The sequence below is a fragment of the Pseudophryne corroboree genome, chromosome 3, assembly GCF_028390025.1.
Source record: "Pseudophryne corroboree isolate aPseCor3 chromosome 3, aPseCor3.hap2, whole genome shotgun sequence".
NCBI lineage: Eukaryota > Metazoa > Chordata > Amphibia > Anura > Myobatrachidae > Pseudophryne > Pseudophryne corroboree.
This window is the reverse complement of record NC_086446.1, coordinates 360,795,281-360,802,313: the sequence shown is the minus strand read 5'-3', so window position 1 is coordinate 360,802,313 and position 7,033 is coordinate 360,795,281. Positions and strand designations below refer to the sequence as shown.

General features: G+C 48.5%; 1 long non-coding RNA gene across 1 annotated transcript in view; it reads right to left on the bottom strand.

The window, feature by feature from the left end:
• LOC135055597 (uncharacterized) overlaps positions 1-7,033 on the bottom strand; it is a 49,292-nt gene that overhangs the window by 17,243 nt on the left and 25,016 nt on the right. The window lies entirely within an intron of this gene.

The following is a 7,033-nucleotide window of genomic DNA, read 5'->3' as shown; positions in this document are numbered from 1 at the left end:
TTGGCGCCTTTTGGAGCTCAGTGCACCTCGCAGAAAGAGATTTAACAACGGTAAGTTCTTACCATAAAACTCGTTTTCTGCTGCGGGGTACACTGGGCTCCACAAGGATGGACAATGGGGATGTCCTAAAGCAGTTCCTTATGGGAGGGGACGCACTGTAGCGGGCACAAGAACCCAGCGTCCAAAGGAAGCATCCTGGGAAGCGGCAGTATCGAAGGCAGAAAACCTTATGAACGTGTTCATGGAGGACCACGTAGCCGCCTTGCACAATTGTTCAAGGGTCGCACCACGTTGGGCCGCCCAAGAAGGTCCAACAGACCGAGTAGAATGGGCCGTAATGTGAGCAGGAGCTGACAGACCAGCCTTCACATAAGCATGTGCAATCACCATTCTAATCCACCTGGCCAGGGTCTGCTTGTGAGCAGGCCAGCCACGTTTGTGAAATCCAAACAAAACAAAGAGAGAATCAGTTTTTCGAATAGAAGCAGTTCTCTTCACATAGATACTGAGAGCCCGTACCACATCCAAAGACCGCTCTTTGGAAGACAAGTCAGGAGAAACAAAGGCCGGAACCACAATCTCCTGATTAAGGTGGAATGAGGAAACCACCTTTGGTAAATAACCGGGACGAGTCCGAAGTACCGCCCGGGCACGGTGAAAAATCAGATATGGGGAACTACAGGAAAGGGCACCCAAACCCGACACTCTTCTAGCAGAGGCAATAGCCAGCAAGAACACCACCTTAAGGGAAAGCCACTTAAGATCAGCTGAACCAAGGGGTTCAAATGGAGGCTCCTGCAACACCTCCAAAACCACCGACAAGTCCCAAGGAGCCACAGGTAGGACATAGGGAGGTTGGATACGCAACACACCCTGAGTGAAAGTATGAACATCAGGTAAAGTCGCAATTTTTCTCTGAAACCACACAGACAAGGCAGAAATATGAACCTTGAGGGAGGCCAGACGCAGGCCTAAATCCAGGTCCTGCTGCATAAAGGCCAAAAGTTTGGCTGTACTAAACTTGGAAGCGTCATAATTGTTAGATGCGCACCAAACAAAGTAGGAATGCCAGACCCTATGGTAAATCCGGGCAGAAGCCGGTTTCCGGGCCCGCAACATAGTTTTAATGACCTCCTCAGAAAAACCCTTAGCCCTCAAGACGGAAGCTTCAAGAGCCACGCCGTCAAAGACAGCCAGGCTAGGTCCTGGTAGACACAGGGGCCCTGAACGAGGAGGTCTGGGTGTTGTGGAAGTAGAATTGGACGCTCTAACGATAGGCCCTGCAGTTCTGAGAACCAGTGCCATCTGGGCCACGCTGGAGCTATGAGAAGCAGAATTCCTTTTTCTTGCTTGAACTTCCGAATTACCCTGGGCAGGAGTGACACCAGAGGGAACACATACGGCAGCCGAAACCTCCACGGCACCGCCAGCGCATCCACAAACGCTGCTTGAGGATCCCTTGTCCTTGCTCCGAAGACCGGAACCTTGTGATTGTGTCGAGACACCATCAGATCTACGACTGGAAGACCCCATCTTTCCACTAGGAGTTGAAACACTTCTGGATGGAGGCCCCACTCGCCGGCATGCACGTCCTGACGACTGGGAAAGTCCGCTTCCCAATTCAGGACTCCCGGAATGAAGATTGCCGATATGGCCGGTAGATGGCGTTCCGCCCAATGTAGAATCCGTGAGACTTCCTTCATTGCCAGACGGCTTCGAGTGCCGCCTTGATGATTTATGTAAGCCACTGTGGTGGCGTTGTCCGACTGCACTTGAACAGGACGGTTGTGAATTAAATGCTGGGCTAGGTTCAATGCATTGAAGACCGCCCGCAATTCCAGAATGTTGATTGAGAGGAGAGACTCCTCCTTGGACCACCGACCCTGAAGGGAGTGTTGCTCCAGCACCGCGCCCCAACCTCTTAGACTGGCATCTGTCGTCAACAGGAACCAGTTGGATATCCAGAAGGGACGGCCCCTGCACAACTGTTGGTCCTGGAGCCACCAGAGCAGTGACAGACGGACCTCCGGAGTCAATGACATCATTTGAGACCAGATCCGGTGAGGCAGGCCGTCCCACTTGGCTAGAATCAGCCTCTGGAGGGGGCGAGAATGGAATTGAGCATACTCCACCATGTCGAATGCTGATACCATGAGGCCCAGCACCTGCATTGCCGAATGTATCGACACTTGCGGACGAGAAAGGAAGCAACGAATCCTGTCCTGAAGCTTCAGGACTTTCTCCTGACACAAGAACAACCTCTGGTTGTGAGTGTCCAATAGCGCTCCCAGATGCACCATGCTCTGAGCAGGGATCAGGGAGGATTTCTTCCAGTTGATGAGCCACCCGTGGGCTTGTAGAAACCTAGATGACGTAGGAGAAGTTCTGGGGAATTTGCCAGGATTAACAAGTTGTCCAGATACGGCAGTATCCTGACCCCTTGACGGCGGAGTACCACCGTCATCACCGCCATTACTTTGGTGAAGACTCGCGGAGCCGTTGTTAAACCAAAAGGTAATGCCCGAAACTGGTAATGGAGGTTGCCAATAGCAAACCTCAGGTATTGCTGATGTGACACTGCTATAGGAATATGCAGGTAAGCATCCTGTATATCCAGGGAGACCATGTAGTCCCCAGGTTCCAAGGCCAGAACTATAGAGTGAAGAGTTTCCATATGGAACTTGGAAACCTTCACAAACCTGTTCAATGCCTTGAGGCTGAGAATGGGCCGGGAGGACCCAATCGGTTTCGGGACTAGAAACAGCGGAGAATAGTACCCCCGGCCCCTCTGCGCAAGAGTCACCTGTACTACGACTCCTGTATCCAGGAGGGTCTGTACCACCGAATGCAGAGTGTTTGCCTTTGTCTGGTCCAATGGGACGTCTGTCTGGCAAAATCCATGAGGGGTCGGTTTTTGAAGGCTATGGCGTAACCGAGTGACGACTTCCCGTACCCAGGCATCTGAAGTGGTCTTCAACCATTCCTGGGTATACCCTAGAAGCCAGCCCCACACCCTGGGATCCCCCAGGGGGTGGCCCGCCCTGTCATGCGGCAGGCTTATCGGCCTTGGAAGCTGGCTGACGGGCTGCCCAGGCTCTTTTTGGCTACGGCTTACCAGGTTTGGAAGTGCGGGTCTGCTTGTTGTACGCCTGACCTTTTGCTTTACCTGAAGGACGAAAGGTGCGAAAGGAAGTACCTTTAGCCTTCGACACAGAAGGAGCGGTACTTGGCAGACAGGCAGTTTTGGCAGTAGCCAAGTCAGCCACTATCTTATTTAAGTTCTCTCCAAACAGAATATCTCCCTTGAAAGGGAGTACCTCCAGGGTTTTCTAGAGTCCAGATCCACAGACCAGGATCTCAGCCACAATATCCTGCGAGCCTGGACTGACGTAGTAGAGTCCTTGGCTGCTAGGATACCGGCATCAGAAGCTGCCTCTTTAATATAGCGAGAATCTGTGACAATATATGACAAGCATTGTCTAGCATGGTCAGAAGAGATTTCAGCTTCTAACTCCAAGGCCCATGCTTCAATAGCCTCTGCAGCCCATATTGCTGCAATAGTGGGCCTTTGTGCAGCACCCGTGAGGGTGTAAATCGCTTTAAGACAACCCTCCACACGTTTATCCGTAGGCTCTTTTAGAGACGTGACGGTAGTGACAGGTAGAGCTGAGGAAACCACCATCCTAGCCACATGTGAGTCTACTGGAGGAGGTGTTTCCCAATTCTTAGACAGCTCTAGAGCGAGGGGATAGTGAGCCAGCATCTTCTTTTGAGGCACAAACTTCGTACCCGGGTTTTCCCAGGGTTCCTGATGTATATCTACTAGGTGGTCAGAGTGAGGTAAAACTTGTTTAACCACCTTCTGACGCTTGAACCTATCTGGTTTCTTGGGAGGGACGGATGGCTTGGGATCATCCGTAATCTGTAGAATTAACTTAATAGCCTCCAAAAGATCAGGAACATCCACATGTGAACTACCCTCCCCATCAGCAGTATCTGAGTCAGAACCTGTGGGGTCAGTGTAAGTGCCGTCTTCATCAGACAAGTTGTCAGTGACAGCAGTGGATTGTGAGGAGACAAGCGCTCGCTTAGAGGACCCCTTGGACTTAGGCGAGCGATGGTCAGACTTTTTAGTAGTCAGGGACTGGTTCAACTTCTTCAATTGAGCAGATAAATCGTCCGCCCACGGCGGGTTAGCTGCAGGGACCACATACGGTTGTACCGGCATTGGGGGCCCATAGGGGGTGTTAGTTTATTAACTAGTGTATGTAGAAGCGTGGAAAAAGCGGCCCACGGCGGGTCATTAGGTACCTCCGTTGCCACAGTCCCACTGGGGGGCAAGGAGCCCCCAGAACCAGAGCCCACAGCTGCTAGAATCTCCCCATAGTGATCTGTGGCTTCAGCAACACCGGCAGTGTGTTCAGCCCCAGAACCGTTACCCTCAGAAGCAGACATGATATAACTTGCAGTATCAGGTAACACAGTGACAGTACAATTGGCAGCAGCACAATACCTCTTACTCAAACCCCTGCTCAGTGTAGTCAGCACCAGCAGAGATAAAGGAGAGATATGGTAACTAAATCACAGAGAAAAATACGTATATCAATAAAAAACCTGACGCACCAAGCCCCCTCAGGTTATAGAATATAGGGATAGCAAGTTGAGTGAAAGACACAAAATTGACACCACTCAGCTATCTAATGCGCACACAGATAGTCACAGTTTGTACAATGCAGGTGTTATTACTAACAATAATACTGCACTGGACTAGCTTATATATATAGCTATATAGGCAATAGATATAACACTGCACAGTAAGAGCTGAATGTATATCACAGGGTAATTGTACTAGAAAACCCTGACTAAATGCACTCTTTCTTAACTAGCAATGTCTAAAAAGGCAGGTAGAATACTTAAGTTAAAAAGCAAAAAATAAAAATGTGTAGCCAAGCGCTCAGTCACTCCAAACCCATGTGCTGCCAGCAAATTAAGGCTACTCAACCTTAAAAAATCAAATAGAAGAAACAAAAAATATTGCAGCGCACATAAGTTGGGCAAAGATTTTTTATTATTTACTTTTAAAAATAATAATAATTAAAATTGCATTCAAAAATCCATAACCACCGGCCGGTGAATTTTAATGGCTAATATATTAGGAAAAACATATATAACACAGCCTATTCTCCTATACTTATTCAGTAAAATCACTTAAATGTGAATAAACACACTATATCTTGGTTAATACAGCCACAAAGAATCACTCCCACCTAAAATATCTGTCTAGATAAACAAGAGAATATGTAGAGGCTCAATCAGGGATTAGTGTAGCTATATCACTGAAAGAATGTAACAATATGGCACTCTGAACAACTTTTCTTGTAGCTAATAAGTAGCAGTCATACCTCTCGTGTGTAACTTAACAGACACACTATATTGATCAGTCCGTTTTAGCACTGGCAATCCATTCAGTGCTTAGTAATACTGTGTCACTATAACAACGTGACAACAAGCACACTGATTCATGCGGCTGTTTAGCGTCACTGATGGCTGTAGTTATATATTTCAATAACCGCAAGATTTAGAACAGTCCGTTCAGCAATTAAAATCCATTTATATTGAATAAAAATAGATTTATTTGAATCGTCTGGCCAGACAAAATTGTTATTCTCACCGCACCTTCCAGCAGTATATTCACAAAGGACTCCTCCCGGCTGTAGTCCGTATGTAGATATGAAGCGGCTGGGGCTGCGGCTTGCGGTGAGCGTGTCCACTAGCGGTGGACAAGTTTTCTGATGAAGCCGCTGAACCCGAAGGGAGGAGGGGGAAACGGGTTAAAGGACTCACGGTACTTTCATCCATACCACCGCTAGTGGACACGCTCACCGCAAGCCGCAGCCCCAGCCGCTTCATATCTACATACGGACCTGATCCTCCAGAGATGACTGCTCTTTAAGGTTGAAAGCACCAGCAGCCGGGAGGAGTCCTATTACTAAGCACTGAATGGATTGCCAGTGCTAAAACGGACTGATCAATATAGTGTGTCTGTTAAGTTACACACGAGAGGTATGACTGCTACTTATTAGCTACAAGAAAAGTTGTTCAGAGTGCCATATTGTTACATTCTTTCAGTGATATAGCTACACTAATCCCTGATTGAGCCTCTACATATTCTCTTGTTTATCTAGACAGATATTTTAGGTGGGAGTGATTCTTTGTGGCTGTATTAACCAAGATATAGTGTGTTTATTCACATTTAAGTGATTTTACTGAATAAGTATAGGAGAATAGGCTGTGTTATATATGTTTTTCCTAATATATTAGCCATTAAAATTCACCGGCCGGTGGTTATGGATTTTTGAATGCAATTTTAATTATTATTATTATTTTTAAAAGTAAATAATAAAAAATCTTTGCCCAACTTATGTGCGCTAGAATACTTAAGTGTCATGTAAAGTCACAGCACTGACATCCAGGCGGCTTTACACAGAAGGATTTGCCCAAGCAGTCCCAGGAACAGTGAAGCTGAGGGATAATGGCACCCAGACACTGACAGAGAGTGAGGGAGAGACAGATATGCAGCTCCAGGGCAGGAACATTTGCGGGAAATAGCGCCCTGGGGCTGGGGGAGGGGCTTCAGGTCTAAGCCTTATCCCCCTGCTGGCAAAACCACCGGGTACTGTGGGCTACTGAAAATGGTTTAGAGAGAAAACCTGACCTGCACCCATGCCCTGGTGATCTAGTTGGATCGCCTGTACTGCCACAGTGTCCACCGCCAGAGCATGCGGCCCATCTCCCACTGACCGCGCCGGATCGCGATAAAGACCGGGTACCGCAAGCGGGACCCTCTCACCACCTCCCGAAGCGCGGGCACGCGATCCCGGAGAGCCCCCATCGTGTATGCCTGACTTTAGAAGAAAACCCGAGCCTCCTGCTGTAGTTACCCGGCAACCAGGGCTCGGGAGTGTACAGCGCCGCTGGGGAGAGCTGGAGCTGCAGCAGTGAATGTCTTCTGACATTTTCCACCGCTGCTGCC